Source organism: Benincasa hispida, chromosome 3 (assembly GCF_009727055.1).
Source record: "Benincasa hispida cultivar B227 chromosome 3, ASM972705v1, whole genome shotgun sequence".
NCBI classification, from domain to species: Eukaryota; Viridiplantae; Streptophyta; class Magnoliopsida; order Cucurbitales; family Cucurbitaceae; genus Benincasa; species Benincasa hispida.
In genome coordinates this window covers 38,710,251-38,729,584 of record NC_052351.1, presented here as the reverse complement: position 1 = coordinate 38,729,584, position 19,334 = coordinate 38,710,251, and positions in this window count along the sequence as shown.

The window sequence follows — 19,334 nt, the reverse complement described above, 5'->3', positions numbered from 1 at the left end:
AATGGTTTTCCAAAATTAGGTTGATGATTCATTCAGATTAATCTCACAAAAAAGCTATCAAGTAAAAAGGTTTTACTAAGCGATAGCATAGAGAGCATACATGATCGAGCTACAAGTTTACTATTTGATAGTTACTCGCTTAATCGTTGCTACACGATCGAGTAGCAAAGTCTATATGATAGGTTTCCATCTTCTAAACGATTGAGTATTTCGTCTATATGATAAACAGTCTTCATCTCCCACTTACTCAATCGTCTACCTCTAGCTTTCCTCAATCCAAGATCGTACAGAACCCATAACTCTTGGATTCTCACACCGAGAATACCAAGGTAACATTTGTGGTGGTGTTCCTGTTTAGTTCGAGGATCGAGTTGGACTCGATTGGGATCGAGGTGCATTCAAATGTTCGTTGAGATTGTGCTCTATTTGGTGTGTTTGAGTTCGTGGTGATTGAGCGACTTGCAGAATGATCAGGAATACTTGAAGAAGAGTTCTTCAAAGGCTTTCATACTCTACCCCTTGTATCTTCCTTTACAAGTAGCATGTTGTAATTTCTGATTATGCATAATTTGTTTGTTTCTGTGTGGACTATAATTGTGTGTTCTTTCTTAATAGGATTTAGAACGATCCACTTCCACTGCTCAAAGGATATCTATGTTTAGATTTCCTTCAAGTTTATTGGTTTGTGGTTAATGCAATTAAAATATCACATATTTTATAGACAAAGTAAATAAAATATCACATATTTTATTAATCACATAAAGAGTTTGTTCATACAATGTTTACAAACTATAGAACCCAACGAGATTTAGGGCATTAATCCCAACAATACTATCATTTAGTGAAATAAAATATGATGAACATTGAAATACAAATCTCTATACGCTGAACAATCCGCTTGATTTCATTCAGTTCGTGGCCCATGCTTTCACCCATTTGATAGACTATAACTGTTAAGTTCACAAAATCCTTGCAAACATCAGGTATTTCCCTTTTCAAGATCTTATAAGACCTTGAATGCTTGTGTCTTTGTGAGGACTTAGAATGCTTGTGATCCGAATTGTATATTTGGTTGTGATGAATGCTCAATCACAAGCTGCTCCACAAGTGGATGTGATAACTGAAAGAGGTCATATTCATGAGTATATTCATCGAATGCACCATGACCCTCAGACGTCTCCTAATGCTCAACATGGGTATCGAGGGAGTGTTGATCAACATGGGTATCGAGGGAATATTGATTAATGTTGTTCTCATCAGGTCTTATTTGCTGTTCGCTTGCATCAAATCAACCCTCTTAGTCGATCTTCCTTATACCTCATCTCATCTGCTATTGGTAGAAGTCTCGACACAAAAATAGTCTACATGTGAATGATGGGAACAATTTAGTATATATGAAATAAACTATAGATGATTAATAACAATCACATATTATTTTTCTAAACGATCGTTTATAACCATAAAAGTGATCATTTAGTACTCTATAAACAATCGTTTAGATAAAGATGAGTAATCATTTAGAAATATGTGGAAGATCGTTTAGCTTGATTTCATCGATCGTTTAGTACAGTCTAGGCAATCATTTAAGAGATGCTTACTTTTTTGGGTTGGAATATATTCCTATCTAACGATTTATATGATGGAGCATAGGAACACCTCCCCTAAGAATTCATGGTATTGCTCTCTTGCTCACTTTGGTGGCTATACACTTACTGGATGTTGACAGTATTTCATAAGCCCATACCTATATTATAGAAAAAAAAACTTTGATATATATATAACTTTATCACAAACTAGTTGAATACATATTGAATTGAATTGGAAAAGCAAGTACGCACCTAGAATGCAAGTATAAATCCCTTTATATAGTAGTATGTGATGTGTTTGGGATTATCTGCTTTATTTATATTGTGCGGCTTCTTCTTTCCGTATAAAATGCACTTCATACTATTCAACAAATGTTTGAAGAAGACGGCTGACCAGTCATAACGCCTAAAGACTTCGGTGTCATCGATAATCCCAAATGTCTTAACATCGAACTGTGTTTTCTTGTTTTTTCCCATCATCACAACTTTGGCGTAGAATATTATTGCAGCCTTCAAGGAATCTTCACCATTTGTAAATCTGAAACTTTCAAAGGAGTTCTCAACATCCTTGCAAAGTTTTGTTTTCTCCCTTGGGACCTTCGGTCCAAGTATGAATTGTTGTAGCCTCTCACTGCATGTATCTCTTTCTATCATTTCCTCGGCTAGCCACAACCTAGTTACCAGATTAAAATATTCTTCAGTGAATGTGACTTTATTCCCTAACATGTTGAAGCTTATAATAATTAGGTTCTCATCTTTGATCTCCCTTAACAAAAAATGGTGAAATAGCTGCCCATTAAACACAAGGTGCACATCCAACAGTGGACCAAAACACGTTTTCCTAAACATCACCATATGCTCTGTGGTAAGCTTCTTCTTAATTAGGGCATTTATTTTGTGGACCATGCAAGAGACAGTAGCAAAAAAATATTTCTCAACAAGGACATCCATCATAACAAACTATAACAAACATATACATTTCAACAATAAGTAGAAGATCGTTTAATAAAGCCTAAACAATTGTCTACCAAATCTTAAACGGTCATTTATAGAAAGCTAAGTGATCGCTTAATCGTAGTTGGCCGATTGTTTGATCTTAGTTGGGCGACCGCTTAAATAAATTTGGGTGTTCGTTTAATATAATTCGGGTGACTGTCTAATTAAATTTAGGGGATCATTCAATTAAAGTTAGAGGATCGTTTAAATCAAGTTAGGGGATCGATTAATAAATCAATGGGCAATCAATTTCGATATACTAAGCAAACCTTAAACCATTTTCTTATGGTTGAACGGGAAAATCGACATGCATGAAAGAAATGAGTAAAATAACTTTCAGATCATGAGCACGGTGGTGGAAAATGTGTAGAAACGACTAGTGAGTAGTGACGAACTGATTAAAGATGACATTGAAGACGAAGGAGAGTTGAGAGAAAATTGAGAGCAAAATTGGGAGTGAGAGAAGAAGAAGATGAGCAATCCCTTAGTAAATTTGGTATATAGGCCCCGCTTGAGATGTTTTAAAACTTTGGGGTAAATCTAGTATTTCACATAGCAAAAGGTCAGGTATAGATACGTGTTTAGAAATGGGTTAATCATAGAAATGCTTTTAGTTTTTGGGTCATTTTGTGAAAATTTTCAACTTTTATGCCTTATGAAATAACATATTTACCCCCAAATTTAAAACCTCTTCTCAAGCCACCCAATTTCTTTATCCTACAACGATTTCTTCAGCGACATATGACAGATGTATTGAATGTAATACCTGTTGGGATTTATGCCCTAAAAATCGTGGATAATAAATGTTATTAATTGACCGTCATCAATAAAGAGTTATGGATGTTAATTCCAAAAATGTTATTGCTTGTATTGTTGTTTGTTTTGTCTTCATAACCCTAAATCTAATAAACTAACAGTCAAGGTTGTCTTATGAGTCTTGAATTGTATGTGGAGACATGAGGGATCAATGTTCAAGATACAACCTAAAGAGTCTATATTATAGGGATAAAGTTGGGTACCTAATCCTAGTAACACTATGGATACGACCCATTTTGTATTTGATACAAACATAATGATCAGACGCATTCGTGTAGGTGTCACGCGAGTGAAGGTATCATATGCAATGAGTTTGCATCAGACTGAACCGTGAAATAGTAACCACTAGATGTAACATTGTGGACTAGTTAGGTTTCTATTTCAATAGGATAACCTAGGCGACTTTGTCTTAATCCTGAGTATATTATGAACTTTTGTCCATGAGGGATTGTCCTTTGATTTGTATGGGTGAGGGTAGCCAGATTGCTGACCCAATATGCCTACAATTTTAGGGACAAGATCGAATGGGGATCTGGGAACATAATAATACAAGATGAAATTCACTCCTTCTCACCTTAAGGGTAAGTAGATGAGTTTTCCCTTAAATGGTGTCTCCCAGACTTGAACAAAGAACCATACACTCTCATTGGCCCGAGAGGAGTTTCTGTTTATTGGTTGGACCAAGTTGTTTATTAAAGGAGCACTAATACTTAAGAAGTCAAAGGTAACCCAAGGGTAAAACGATAATTTGACCCTGTTGGAGTTACAAACACTCGTGAAGGACTAACTTGTTAGTATTGGTCTATATCCATGGACACAGAAATATATCTATAGTGAGAAGAGTGCAGTTGTGGGTCTTCAGTGGAGTGTACCCACAGTTAACGAATATTGATTAATTTGGTTAATGAGTTTAACCAATTAATCTCATATCAGTTGGAGCTTCTGATTTATAGATCCACCGGTCCCCTTATTAGCTCACTAGAGGATACTTAAAAGGGATCATTTGAATTGTTCAAATTAATTTGAGGAAACTATATATTAATTTGATTAATATATGGATATGATCTATAATTAAATTGAAAAGTAATATTTGAATAATATTCAAATTAATTAATTCAAATGAATTGGATTCACAAAGAATTAATTAATAGAGAGGTTTTGTACATATACATGAGATGTTTATGATAACTAAATATATACATTAAATTGGGTTTAATGTATAAATAGTTATTTAATTATTGTACAAATTAAAATTAAATAAGTGTTATTTAATTAGGCTAATTAATTAAATAAGTGATATTTAATTAAATGGGCTAACTAATTAAATAAGTATTATTTAATTAATTATAGAAAAGAAAAATATTAGGAAAAGGACTTGACTCTTTCTCTATATAAAGACCTCCCTATGACCCTTTGGGAAGATAATACACACATTCTCACCAAAGAGAAAGACTGATAATACACAATACCATATTTCTCTAAGAGAATCCTCTCTACTCTCCAAAACTCTTTTTTCCACTCCCTCTCCCATAGTTGGATACCACTTATCCCTCTATTGGAATCCCAGAGAATAACGAGGTTACTCTTGTGGTTATGTTCGAGATTGTTCAAGAAATTGTTCATGATTAAGATCGTTGGAGATCCGTTTGTTGGAACTAGGAGAGGATTTTTCATGGCACTTGGGAATCTACAAAGGTAAGAATCGTTCTAATCTTTTCCCTAAAACATGTTAATTTACATGTTTATATATTTTGTTTTGTATAATGATTTTGTTTAATGTAAAATCAATTTGTGGGATGCAAGGCATTCTAACGCTTCCGCTGTGAGATTTGATCCCCTTCAATCGGTATCAAAACCAATTCCTTGCATCCTCGTTCTTCATATTTTTTGAAACAAAATCGTTTAAAGGTGGGTCTCATATTCTTCATTATGGAATATTTGAATGTTGGTTTGCAAAATTGGATGTTTTCTATTTTGGCACTAGATTACTTTTTAATTTGATTAAATTGTAAAGGCCTGTTATATTTTCTGGGCAATTTTATTCTTACTTCAGTCTGTAAGTCCGTGTCGATCGATAGAGCAACAGTTGCTTAAGAGATCAAGAAGAAACGGAAGTGTTTGGGGTGAATTCGGAGCAACAATCGTGTAGAACGAGAGTGTTCTATCGATCAATATCGCAACACTGAAAGGCAGAAGCGATGTATTGCAGTCGCAGCGTTGCAACGCTCCAAGGTTTGATGGAAAGTGGTGGTGCGCGCAAGAGGGTTTGATGCGACTGAAATTGTTTTGTTTTAACCTAATTCTTTTTTTTAATTAATTAAATTAATATAATAGTTATATTAATTTAATCATTAATTTTGCATCAGGGTGTCAAAGTAGGTCCAATTTTTGCTGTTTAATTTAATTATGCATTGGATGGATGTTTAAATTAATATTTGAATTCATATTACATATTGTATGTTATATAGATTAAAAAACCCACCTTAGGATGAACATGTACATGCATCATAATTAAATATAAAGAGTTATATTTTGTAGATGCATGATTGAATTAGCATGCTCATGCATCATAATATAAGTATTATGTTAGTGATGTATGATTAACCTAAGCATGTCCATGCATCATACTATATATTAAAGTTGTTCTAATAAATAGTGGAATGATGTATGTGAATGCTTGAAGTTTTTATAGATTTAATAATTCATTAATTTATAAAAAGTTATAGTATTAATGAAATAGATTAAAATCTATAATCTAGATTGCATGCAAACATAGTCCAAATCGTTTTAAATTGTTTAAAATTGACTCATGTTATTTCTGATTGGAATTAGGAATAAGTTAAGTTTTTTAATTTATTTTAATAGAATTAAAATGAATTTCAATAAAAGATTAAATTTATAAAATAATTGCTCATAAGAGACCTTTGTCTAAGGAAGGTTATGTCTAGTAGAGGGTATTTAAGCTGACGGAAACGAAACACCTCCACCTGGAAACTGACCTGGAAGGTGAATTGAACAAATATTTTATAAACATACAATAAATGATTGATTTTATTAAAAGAGTTTAATAAATGACATCAATATTGTTAAATTATTCCTATGTTATATTGAACAAATGTAAAGGACTTAGATAAATTCATTAGCTGGGTTTTAACTAAGTATAAAAAAAATCCTAATAAAATATTAGAATACTTTAGTGGGAGGAAAAGTTGGTATATATGATATATCAAATTTCAGCTCTCACATCCCTAAAAGCTCACACCGTGAAATTCATGCTCGGCTTTGTGTTGCCCTGGGCGTGGCCTCCCTTTGGAAAGTATTTACATGGTTCAATAACAAGGTGAATGAGAAAAGTGTTCATAGTAAGTGGGAGAGGGACGTGTGTCAACGTATCCTACGGTCTCCTCAATTAGGGTACACTGTGAGATTCTTATGGTCCGCTTTCGTGTCTTCCTAAAGCAACCATCCCTTTAAAGGACCTCATCATAGGGGTCGAAACGACGCAAACTCCAAAAATGGATATGGTTTCTTAGGTTAATCTTCAATAGTTGTCTTTCCTTTTGGTAGCCTATTGAAGTGTACCTCCAAGATCTGAAAATGAGAGGGTCACACTTATGGGATGAAATAAATTAGTTAATGAATCCTTGACTAAAACAACGATAGCTAAAAATTATAGGAATAAGAGTTATTCTGGTATTAGGGATTGGTTGAGACTTGTCTTAATTCAGGGTAGGAATAGTTGATCACCCTTCGGTGGTTGTTGCTCTAAGCCTCTGAAGTATCATTGCAAAAACTAAAATCAATAGTTTACTTAGGACTCTATGATTACATGGGGTTTTGCTAAATTGATTGGATAATTAAGTAATGGGTTATGATAAAGATAACTAATAAGGTCATTTAATTGTTATGTGTTTCAACATGTCTTCCACAATTATATATTTGCTTAAAAATGAGAAATTAACCGGTGAAAACTATACGATGTGGAAATCTAACATGAATACAATTTTGGTTATTGATGATCTGCGGTTTATCTTGACGGAGGAATGTCCTCTAGTCCCTTCTCGAGATGAATCTCAAGCATTGAAGGATGCTTATGACCGTTGGACAAAAGCCAATGATAAGGCTTGAATCTACATCTTGGAAACTCTGTCTAACGTTCTTACAAAGAAGCATGAGGCCATGATGTCTGCACGATCATGGAGTCCTTCCAGGAGATGTTTGGACATCGTCTACTCAGATCCGACATGAGGCCCTCAACTACATTTACAATGTACGCATGAAAGAGAGCCAATGAGTGAGATAACATCTTCTTAACCGGATGGCCCATTTCAATGTCATTGAAGGGAATGGTGCAGTCATAGACGAGCAAAGTTAGGTGTCCTTTATTTTGGAATCTCTTTTGAAGAGTCTTCTTTAATTCCATGGCAATACAATTATGAACAAAATATAGTACACATTGACTACCCTTCTGAATGAGTTACAAACTTTTTAGCCCCTTATGAAAGGTAAGGGACCAAAAGAAGGAAAGGCAAATGTGGCCCATTCCAAAAAGTTCTATAAGGGTTCATCCTCTGGAACTAAGTCTATTTCTCCAACTTTTGGTACTAAAAGGATCCAGAAAAAGAAATGAGGGAAGGGGAAGCCTCCCTCTGTTAGTGAAGGCAAGGGCAAAGCTAAGGCTGACAAGGGAAAATGCTTCCACTGTAATGTGGAATGTCATTGGAAACGCAATTTCCCCAAGTACCTTGCTGAGAGAAGAAAGAGAAGGAAGGTAAATATGATTTACTAGTCTTGAAAACTTGTTTATTTGAAAATGACCATGATGCCTGGATATTTGATTCAGGAGCCACTAATCATGGTTATTCTTTTTTACAAGGAATTAGTTCCTTCCAACAGCTAGAGGAGGGTGAAATGTCGCTCAAGGTTGGAATAGGAGACGCCATTTCAGCTCGTGCAATGAGAGCTGCTAAGTTTACTTTTGGAAATAGATTTTTGTTTTTAGAAAACTTATACATTATTCCTAAGATGAAGAGAAACCTTGTTTCTATTTTTTGTTTAATTGAACAATCATACTCAGTTTCTTTTAATTCAAATGAGACGTTCATTATGAAAAATGGTGTGACTATTTATTCAATTAAACTAGAAGACAACTTATATGTATTAAGAACATCTGAATCAAAAATACTTTTAAATCATGAGATATTTAAAACCGCTAATACTCAAACTAAAAGGCAAAGAATTTCACCAAGTAACAATGATACATACCTTTGGCATTTGAGATTAGGCCACACCTTCTCATGGCTCGAGAAGTGCTCACTCATAGTAGGACTATGATGTATTGTTCATTAAAGGATTCAGTGGTACTTAAGAAGTTAGATGTAACTATAGGGACAAAACGGTAAATTGCCCAGCTGTACTTACGAGCGATTTGTAAAGAGTCATTGTACTGTTGATTGGTTATATCCAATGGACACAGAAATATACCTATAGTGCAAAAAGTGCAGCTTTCAGTCTTCAATGGAGTGCTCGGCAGTTAACGGATGGGTGATATGTGATTAAAGAGTTTAGTCAGTTATTCACGTATCGTTGAAGCTTCAAGCTACAAGTTCATAAGGTTCCCTTGGTAGCTCAATGGATTCAAGTTGAGAATCAGTTTTTGGGTTAGTTTGAAGTGTTCATATTAACAAGAGGGAATTTGATTATATATGATATAATTAAATTGATTAAATTATATGTGATATAATTGATTTGATGTATTAGATCCGTTAATTGGAGGAATTAATATAAATATGATTTATATTAAATGCAATAAAGAAGAAAAAGAATTATATCTAAATATTACATATGATGTGATATTAAAACTATAGGTTATAAATATAATATGATAAATTAGTTATTGTATTTATGATAAAAACAATTATGAGATAATTCTTTGGTTGGTTATTATTTTCTCCTTTAACCGTGTTTGAGTGGGAAGTTACTATTAGTTTTAATAACTGAAAAATAAAAGTGAAAAACGTTTTCATTTTTAATTAAGGCATCACATAACGATCGAGTAAAAGAAAAAGCTATACGGTAGCCTTTGAGAGAGTGAACGATAAGGCATCAAGTTCACTAGACGACAGCTTTTCGTTTACTAGATGATCGATTACCTAGTCTATACGATAGACTTAGACATTCTCCACTTACTTGATCGTTTACTCGATCGTTGAGTTTCTCCTTCCCTTTACCAAATCTACACAGAGCCCATACCTTCTGGATTCTCATACCAAGAATACCAAGGAAACCAAGTGGTAGTGTCGAGTGTTTCTGTTCGAGGGTCAAGAATCGAGTCTTACTCGATTGGGTTCGAGGATCTGATAGTTCGTGAGTTGCACTGGTTGTTCGTTGTGTTCGTGATCGTGATCGAGTTTGATTGGACGCTAGACTGGTGTTGATCAAAGGAATACACGAAGAAGAGTTCTTCAAAGGTATGTCACTCGATTCTAGTTGGTTTTAAGAAGAAAGCATGTTGTAATTTACTCAATGATGTATAACTGTGGTTGTATGTTTGTAAATGCTTTGATCTTTCACAATAGGTTTGGAACGATCTTGCTTCTGCTCACTGGTTCTCTTGTTTAAGAGATCTTTCAAACACAAGTCTGAAGCTTTTGAAAAGTACAAAGAGTATAAGGCTGATGTTGAAAACCTATTAGGTAAAACAATTAAAACACTTCGATCTGATCGGGATGGGGAGTACATGGATTTAGAATTCTAAGACTATGGGATTCAATCCCAACTCTTAGTACCTGGTACCCCTCAGCAGAACGATGTATCAGGAAGGAGAAATAGAACCTTATTAGATATGGTTCATTCTATGATGCGTTCAATTGCCTAACTCGTTTTGGGGGTATGCAGTAGAGACTGTAGTTAACATCTTGAACAATGTTCCTTTGAAGAGTGTTTCTAAACACCTTTCGAGTTATGGAGGGAGCGTAAACCGAGTTTACGTTACTTCAAAATCTGGGGTTGTACTACATATGTGTCAATGAAAAATCCTAAGAAGTTGGAACGTCATTCAAGATTGTGCCAATTTGTTAGTTACCTGAAGGAAACGAGAGGTGGTTTGTTCTATAACCCTTAAGAAAATAAAATGTTTGTATTGACAAAAGCTACATTTTTAGAGGAAAACCACATGAGAGATCATAAACCACATAGCAAAATAGTATTAAGTGAAGCTACTGAAGAATCAATAAGGGTTGTTGATGAAGCAGGTCCTTCATCAAGAGTTAATAAAAGAGCCAACACTTCAAGTCAGTCTCGTCCTTCTCAATCGTTGAGAGTGCCTCGATGTAGTGGGAGGGTTGTGATACAACCTGATCATTACTTGGGTTTAACTAAAACTCTAGTTGTCATACTAGATGATGGTGTTGAGGATCCATTGTCTTATAAACAGGCGATGAATGACGTAGACAAGGATCAATAAGTCAAATCCATGGATCTTGAAATAAAGTCCATGTACTCCAATTTGGTATGGGAGCTTGTAAATGTACCTGAAGGGGTCAAACCCATAGGATGTAAGTGGATCTACAAAGGAAAGAGAGATGCAGCTGGAAAGGTACAGACCTTCAAAGTTCGACTTGTAGCAAAAGGTTATACCCAAAGGGAAGAGGTTGACTATGAGAAATTTTTTTTTCTTGTTGCTATGCTTAAGTCTATAAAAATTCTCTTGTCCATAGCCACACATTATGACTATGTGATATGGCAAAGTAATGTCAAGATTGCTTTTCTGAATTGCAATCTTGAGGAAAATATCTTTATATCTCAACTAAGGGGTTTATAGCCCAAAATCAGGAGCAAAAGGTTTGCAAGTTGAATCGATCCATTGGAGCTTCAAGCTACAGGTCCATAAGGACCCCTTGGTAGCTTAATGGATTTAGTTGAGAATCAGTTTTTTAGGTTAATTTGAAATGTTCAAATTAATAAGAGGGAATTTGATTATATATGATATAACTAAATTAATTCGATTATATATGATATAATTGATATAATGTATTTGATACATTATTGTTTATTTAGAGGAACAAATATTTGAATATGATTCAAATATATTTTCTATGAAAAAGATTCATAGTTATTAAATTTAATATAAATATGATTTATATTAAATGCCATAAAATAGAGAAAGAGAACTATGGTTTATAATTATATATGATACAATATTAAAACTATAGGTTATAAATATAATATGATAAGTTAGTTATCATATTTATTTATAATTATTAATTATTTGATACTTAAATCTTTTTTCTCTCTAACCACCCTTAGTGGGTAGTTATTTAGTTTTGTGGCAAAAATTAGGATAAATGAAATTTGATTTCAAAATTCCGAACGACACACAATTTAGAGAGTTACTACATGATTTTTGAGAGCCTATGCGATAGACTCGTTTCTCTAAATGATCAAGAGACTTAGCTATACGATAGCCTTGCTTCTACTCGATTGTCTTCCTCCTCTAACTCCAAACTCCTCTCTAACCAAAATTAGCCAGAGCCCACCACTCCTGGATTCTCACACTGAGAATACGAAGGTCACCTAGTGGTAGTGTTTTTTTTTGTTCGAGTTTCTCGTTGCTATTTGTTGCTATTCGAAGAAAGTTCGTGACTTGTTCGATGCGTTCGTAAACGAGTTAGATCGAGGGATTACTTGAAGAAGGGTTCTTCAAAGGTATAGTCTCTTGACCCTTTATTTATTATGAGAAATCATGTTGTAATTTAGTTTTATGCATAATCTGTTCTTGTTGATTGTAGATGTATACGTTCAATCGAAATGGGATTTGGAGGGTCCGCTTTCGCTCAAAGGTTCTCTGTTAATAGAGTTCCTTCATTTCTTGAGGATTCCTTCAGATTTCACCTTGAATCTCTTGGAGATTCCTTTTGAGTTTTGGATCTTCAACTGCACTCAACCTTCATTCAAATGGCTTTGGAATCACCTCAATAGCACGAGTACTTTGCTCAAATCGACCATTTGAACTGAGGCCTTCTTTTATATAGTTGAGACTGCATGCCCACCTTTCAACCTTGGGCTGACAACTCACTCACTAGGTGGGTTTAGTTCTCTTAACCTTGACAGCTGACCCACTCAAGTTGGTGATTAAGCTGTCATCACCTCTTAAGCCAACACAAGGTTTCACTATCATCTTACTATCGCATGGCACTTTTAACGCATACCCTCTTGACCACCGCACACCCTCAACGCATCTCATGTCCATCGTTTGGCCTAGTGTCATCACATGTCTTCCTTGCCCCTAGTCTTTATTTAAACAATGCATAGACACAACCATGCGTCCATGGCCTTCTTGTGCTATCGCGCACACTCTTGCCCAACTAACCTCTCATGAGATATGGCCAACGCCTGGTAGCACTTCAATGCACAACCAACTAGTCGACGCATACCTTGGTGTCCCTTGCGCGCATCACCTAGGTTGGTGACCATCGCATAGTCCTGCCTGTCCATGCAACTCATCCGACTAATGCATGCAGCCTCACCTAACCAATGCACATTGCAGCTTCATCGCCTAGATGCTCTTACCATGTCACACACCTTCTTGCCCATCTAATCTCACATGGTTTTGGTTGGCTGATGCGTTATTTCATGCGATGAAATAATGGTAGGGATTGCGTTGATGGAAAATGCGTTGTGCAAACAAGTTTTCTTAGCAGGACCCAAGTATAAACCCTATTGAGTTTACTGGTAAGCCCAGGGTTGAACTGAGGGACTAAGGAAAACAATATGCGATAGTAATTTTTAGATCACTTTGCAGTAACAATAAATCAAGAGTTGGTTGGTTTGTTGTTTACAGTATAAAAAGTATGCGGCAGATTTGAGAAAAGAGTAATTATGCGATAGATACACTGAGTATGTGGAGGAATGGGTTGAGAAGGTCTTTAGCTAGCGTTTCTCGAGAATGCGTTCAAGCTATGCGATCATGCTACACTCATGCGACCATAACTCATTTTCCAATGCGAATGCGATGACTCCTAATTTTAGGACACATACGATGAATGCGATAATGTCTATAGAGATTATTCCTAAGCCTCTACTTCTTGCCTAAGCGATGATGCAAGATGCACACAAGGACAATGTGACCGCATACAATCATAACCTATCTCTAGGGTGCATGTGATGCGTTAATAGCAAACAGAACTTATTCCTAAGCTTCTATCTCTTAATTATACGTTCCTAATCTGACTCTCCCGATCCTATATTCTAACCTAACTTTTCCAAGCCTAGATTCTATCCTTAGCCTACCCTCTCAAGTATCTTTAATGGATGAATGATGCATACATAATACAAGATAATCGCATAGAATGAAGATCCCAAGTTATGCTAGCTAAGTGCTTCTCAACCCATTCGACAGATTTAGCTACTTATGCATAATGTACAGAGAGTGAACAGATATAAAGATGCGATTTCCATTTCTATAAATAAGTTCAGAGTACAAAATGACAAGGGTAGAGAGCCTGGTAGCAATTCCTTACTTCCCAAGGCTTTTACGTTGTTATCTCTATTCTGCTCAAAAGATATTCTTGCTTTTCCAAGAGTTGGCCTTCTCTCTGATCTCGACACTTCCAGCACTCTTCCAAGTTCACCAGAACGATCTCTCGGTATAATCTCCCTTCGCTCGCTTCCGCCTTCTAAGTAAAAGAAAACTAAAAACAAGGCTACTTCTATCTAAAGGGAAAATTATCTAACTGGACGAACTCCTTCACTAAAGGTGGCCTTCGATATTTATAGAGCTTCGAGGTGAAAGGCTTCTTCTCTCTTATGATTGCATTGATGGGATGGCATTAATTCTCTATCTGATGCGCCGAATATTTGTCATCGAAAATTTGAGTGTACTTGCTACCTGTCTCTTATACACATCTAGATGTGTATAAGAGACAGGAATATTTGTCATCGAAAATTTGAGTGTACTTGCTACAGTAGGTCGTTAACGGCTTGTCAACTTAATTCGGAATCAATCGTCATCAGCTTTCTGTCCCATCATGATTTATTACACTTTTCACCCAGATGCGCCCACCATGATGCGTCAGCTCTATGCGACAACCTTCTTGAGCAGATATTCACGAGCGCACATGATCGTATAGCCTTGCGTCAACGCGATCTCTTAATGCGCTCGGACGTTAATTTCTTTAGATCGCTTTTCCACCTTGCGTCAACGCATTTTCTACACAAAAATACATAAGTTAGTTGTTTTAATACGATAAACACATGTGATCGCAATGTTGTGAACTTAATGCTTCTAAACGCAATATTGTATATTTTTATCATCGCAATCTTGCATTGTTTTATAACTTTGCGCTGTAATAACGTGTATTTCTGCTCGTTATCCCACCCCCAAATTTAAACAATGCTTGTCCTCAAGCATAAGCTAAAGATTTCCTTTAGAAAGTCGACCACCTTCTCTTTCCTAGATTTCTCAAGGATGCCTTATTCAAATCCTATACACCAAAATCTCCTTAATTCTTATCTAGGTCTTTTCTTAAAATATTTCTAAAATTTAGGGACCGTAAGTTTAACCTTCACAAAGACTTTACTAGATTCTCGGGCATCGCATGATTTATTTCATTAAAAAAAAAAAAAAAACCTTTTCACTGGGGTATTTTCAAATGATTTTTATCCTTGCATATTTTAGATATTTTTTTCCTATGACTTTGCACTGATCCAAGTACCTAGCCTTCGTTTTGGCTTGCCCCCATGTGTGTCATGCAGACATCCAACTACGAGCAAGGCGCTCTTTCTCAATCTAAACTCATGCCTATTTGGCAGTGGAGTTGCGATCATTTATTTATGCGTTGATCGCAATTCCTACGTTCGTTTTGGCTTGCCCCCACATGTGTCATGCGGACATTCAACTACGAGTAGGATCCGATCACAATGTTTATGATTTTTCTTTTGTAAGCTAAAAATAGCAAGGTCGAAAATGAATACTGCACCCCCAAATTTGAAATGAGGCAATGTCTTCATTGCTAAAATATTGAAAGAAGTCATGTGATGCTCTTAAAAAGTTTCGTAAAGGGTCAGTTTGAAAGAAAGCTAGCAAACTACTAACTTCTAGAAATATTTCATGAGGACTGTCCTAAAATTAAGTTGACTCTAGTATATACGAAGAAATAGAAGCATGCATTTCATCATTGGAATCATAATTGGCAAAGAGAAATCATGCGGTGACTTACTAATTTAATCAATGTTAAATGATTGCGCCAACCAAAGAAGATGCGGTGATAAAATTTTCAAAATTAAAATGTGATGCGATAGTACAAAATTTGGAATAAAGTCATGGAAAGATACAATCCCCAAATATGCGTTGTCGCTCGCATTATTTGTGAACGTATCCTTCTTTACGGCGAACTGCTTTCTATGATTGCGGTGACGAAATAAAGTAGATGCGTCTTCATGTAGCGCCTCTGCAATCGTTCACCTTGATCGTTGCAAAGAAAACATTGAGAGGATTAAATAATAATAGAGTTAGCAAAATCGTTTACCACGATCGCATATATATATATTTGTAATAAATAAGCAAATATGCGATAATAGTTAACAGCAAGGTAATGAAAGTTCATGAAGCATTAATTTGAAAAAAACAAAAAAAAAAAAGGATATTCAAATGGATTGCGTTCCTGATGAGGTTGAGTCGCATAGTAACTCAAAGACTGCTTATTTCAAGCTAGACTTTTTACATCCACGGTGGCTTTTTCTTCTTTTCTCAGTCTTCTAGGATCTTGACTGCCTTAATTCGGAGCTTTTCCCTATTGACGTTCATTACGATATCCCCCTTCTGCACATTAATTTGGGCGCGACTGGTCGAGAGGAATGGTCGTCCTAATATGATGGGTGCATCTTCATCCGCTTTATAGTCCAAAATGATGAAGTCTACCGACAAGATGAATTTTTTAATTGAGGTTACGACATCTTTCAACTCTCCCTCGGAATGTATTAGAGATCTGTCCTCAAGTAGAAGAGTCTCCGTCGTGGGTGTGAGTTTGCCCACATTCAATTGTTTGCAGATTGATAGTAGCATTACATTTATACTCGCCCCAAGATCGCATAGTGCTTGACCAGTGTAGACCCCTCCAATGGAGCATGGTATCGTGAAGATTCCTGGGTTGCACATTTTTTGTGGGATCGCTGTATTTTGCGTTATGCCTCCGTAACGATCTTATCTTCATCATTCTGTTTCTTTTTCAATCTTTGCGGGAATGATGGTAGCTAGACTTCTTCTATCTCATGTTCTAGAGGCTTAAGGGTGAATGCAACTTCTGGGTTCATCTTTTTGGGCTCTTCTAAATCATAAGTCAATGGGCCCTCAGTTGTTACCGTATTCACGTTGGTCGCGATGAATTCCTCCCCAACTTCTGCTGTCATTTTTCGCTTAGCAAAGAGACTATTAAGCATTGTTCCTTCCCCGTACCCCAGAGTTGTGTGGGAGCTCAGTTGAGCTCAGCAACGCTCCTTGCGGTCTATTTTTATGTTCGCCTGCAATCTGTCCTAGCTAAATTTCGAGACTTCAAATTGACGTTGCTTGATTCTGAAGCACTGATTCATTCTTCTTAATATGCTGCTTCAGCAAGCTCTCTAAGGATGAAGATTGCGGTGTCTACGAACTGCTGGCTTGGTTATGCGTTTGACCGTTGGTTCGCAGGAAAAATTCGGGTGGCCCTTCTTTTTGTGCCACTGGTTGAAATTTTGGGGTGGTTTCTCCACCTGGGGTTGTACGTATTGGAATAAGGGTTGTTCTTTATGAAGAAAACTGACTTATGATTTAGAAGAGCCCAAAAAGATGTGATTTCCTGGGCATTCTTCCATCGATGTGATTCTCCACAGATGACACAACTTGTGGTCGTTTGAGCAATTACATTGACTTGCCCTTTTTATGCTCTCGTGCTATTAATTGTGATACCTTGTATCAAACTCATTATCGCAGTCATTTGGTTCTGAAGGGATGCGATGGCCCCATTGTTTGCATCACTGTCTTTAATTCTTAATCTTTGATTGCTTTCTCTCCAGTCCTCGTGATTTTTAGAAATGCGATCAAGGACATTTTTGGCCTCCCATAAGTTTTGTCCAGCAGACCTCCAACTAATGCCGCATTGGCAGCCGTCTGCGATGCCGGGTTTAATCCTTAGTAGAAAATCTCCATCTGTAAGCAGTTTGGTAAGCCATTATGCGGGCAATCTCTTACCAGCCTCTTAAACCTTGCCCAAGCGTCACTGAGCGATTCGTCAATATCCTATTCAAAATTGGTAATTAACTTCCTTCTTCTTGCATTCTCCGTTAGAGGGAAGTATTTCTTCATAAACTTGTCTACTACTTGCTCCCATGAGGTAATCTCCCCCGGTTTGAGAGAGTACGCCCATTTTCGTGGTCATACAACGAAAATGGAAACAAAGTTAGTCGAACTTTCTCGGTGGAGATATTCAGGAACACAAAAGTGTTGCAGATCTCTATGAAACTCCGGAGGCGAGCATGTGAGTCCTCGCCACGCCTTCCGCCAAACTGTCCGGCAGTTTGGATCATCTGTAACATAACCGATTTCATTTCAAACCTCAATCCGTCTAGTGCTGGCCTCATGATTCCTGGGGAGAAATCATAGAGGTTGGGCGACGCATAGTCCCGAATGGGTCTATTGCGTTCATTTTCTAGGAGGATGGGGTTGGCCATTATATTATTTGCATTTGCGGTCCTCTCTTCTGGTTGTTCCGCCATTCTTGGAGTTCTGTCTTATTGTGCGATTGTTTCTCAGTCTTCATCGGAACGTTCTTTCAATCTCTGGGTCATAATTCGCCAGAGATTGAAAGCTGCAAAGAAAATCAGAAAATTACCGTTAGCATACTATATTGCCGAAGTCCTCGGCAACGGCGCCAAAAACTTGATGCGTTATTTTATGCGATGAAATAATGGTAGGGATTGCGGTGATGGAAAATGCATTGTGCAAACAAGTTTTCTCAGCAGGACGCAAGTATAAACCCTACCGAGTTTCCTAGTAGCCCAGAGTCGAACTCAGGGACTAAGGAAAACAATATGCGGTAGTAATTTTTAGATCACTTTGCAGTAACAATAAATCAAGAGTTGGTTGGTTTGTTGGTTACAGTATAAAAAGTATGCGGCGGATTTGAGAAAAGAGTAATTATGCGACAGATACACAGAGTATGTGGAGGAACGGGTTGAGAAGGTCTTTCGCTAGCGTTTCCCGAGAATGCGTTCAAGCTATGCGATCATGCTACACTCATGCGACCACAACTCATTTTCCAATGTGAATGCGATGACTCCTAATTTTAGGATGAATGCGATGAATGCGATAATGTCTGTAGAGCTTATTCCTAAGCCTCTACTTCTTGCCTATGCGATGATGCAAGATGCACACAAGGACAAGGTGAATGAATGTGATAATGTCTATAGAGCACCGACTCTATGCGACAACCTTCTTGAGCAGATATTCGCGAGCGCACATGATCCCATAGCCTTTCGTCAACATGATCTCTTAATGCACTCGAAAATTAATTTCGTTGGATCACATTTCCGCCTTGCATCAACGCATTTTCTACACAAAAATACATAAGTTAGTTGTTTTAATGCAATAGACACATGCAATCGTAATGTTGTGAACTTAATGCTTTTGGACGCAATATTGTATATTTTTATCATCGCAATCTTGCATTGTTTTATAACTTTGCGCTGTAATAACGTGCATTTCTGCCCGTTATCATTGGCGCATTGCCCATGCCCATCGCATGGTAACTCATGGCAACACTTAGTCATTTTCTCCATGTAACACGCCCTTCATGTGCTCAACTAACCTTTTAGAAGCATGGCTGCCGTATACCTCAACAACCTTCAACGCATGGGCTTCCAACGCATGGCACATTTAGCTTCCATACTTAGCCAAATTTCCTC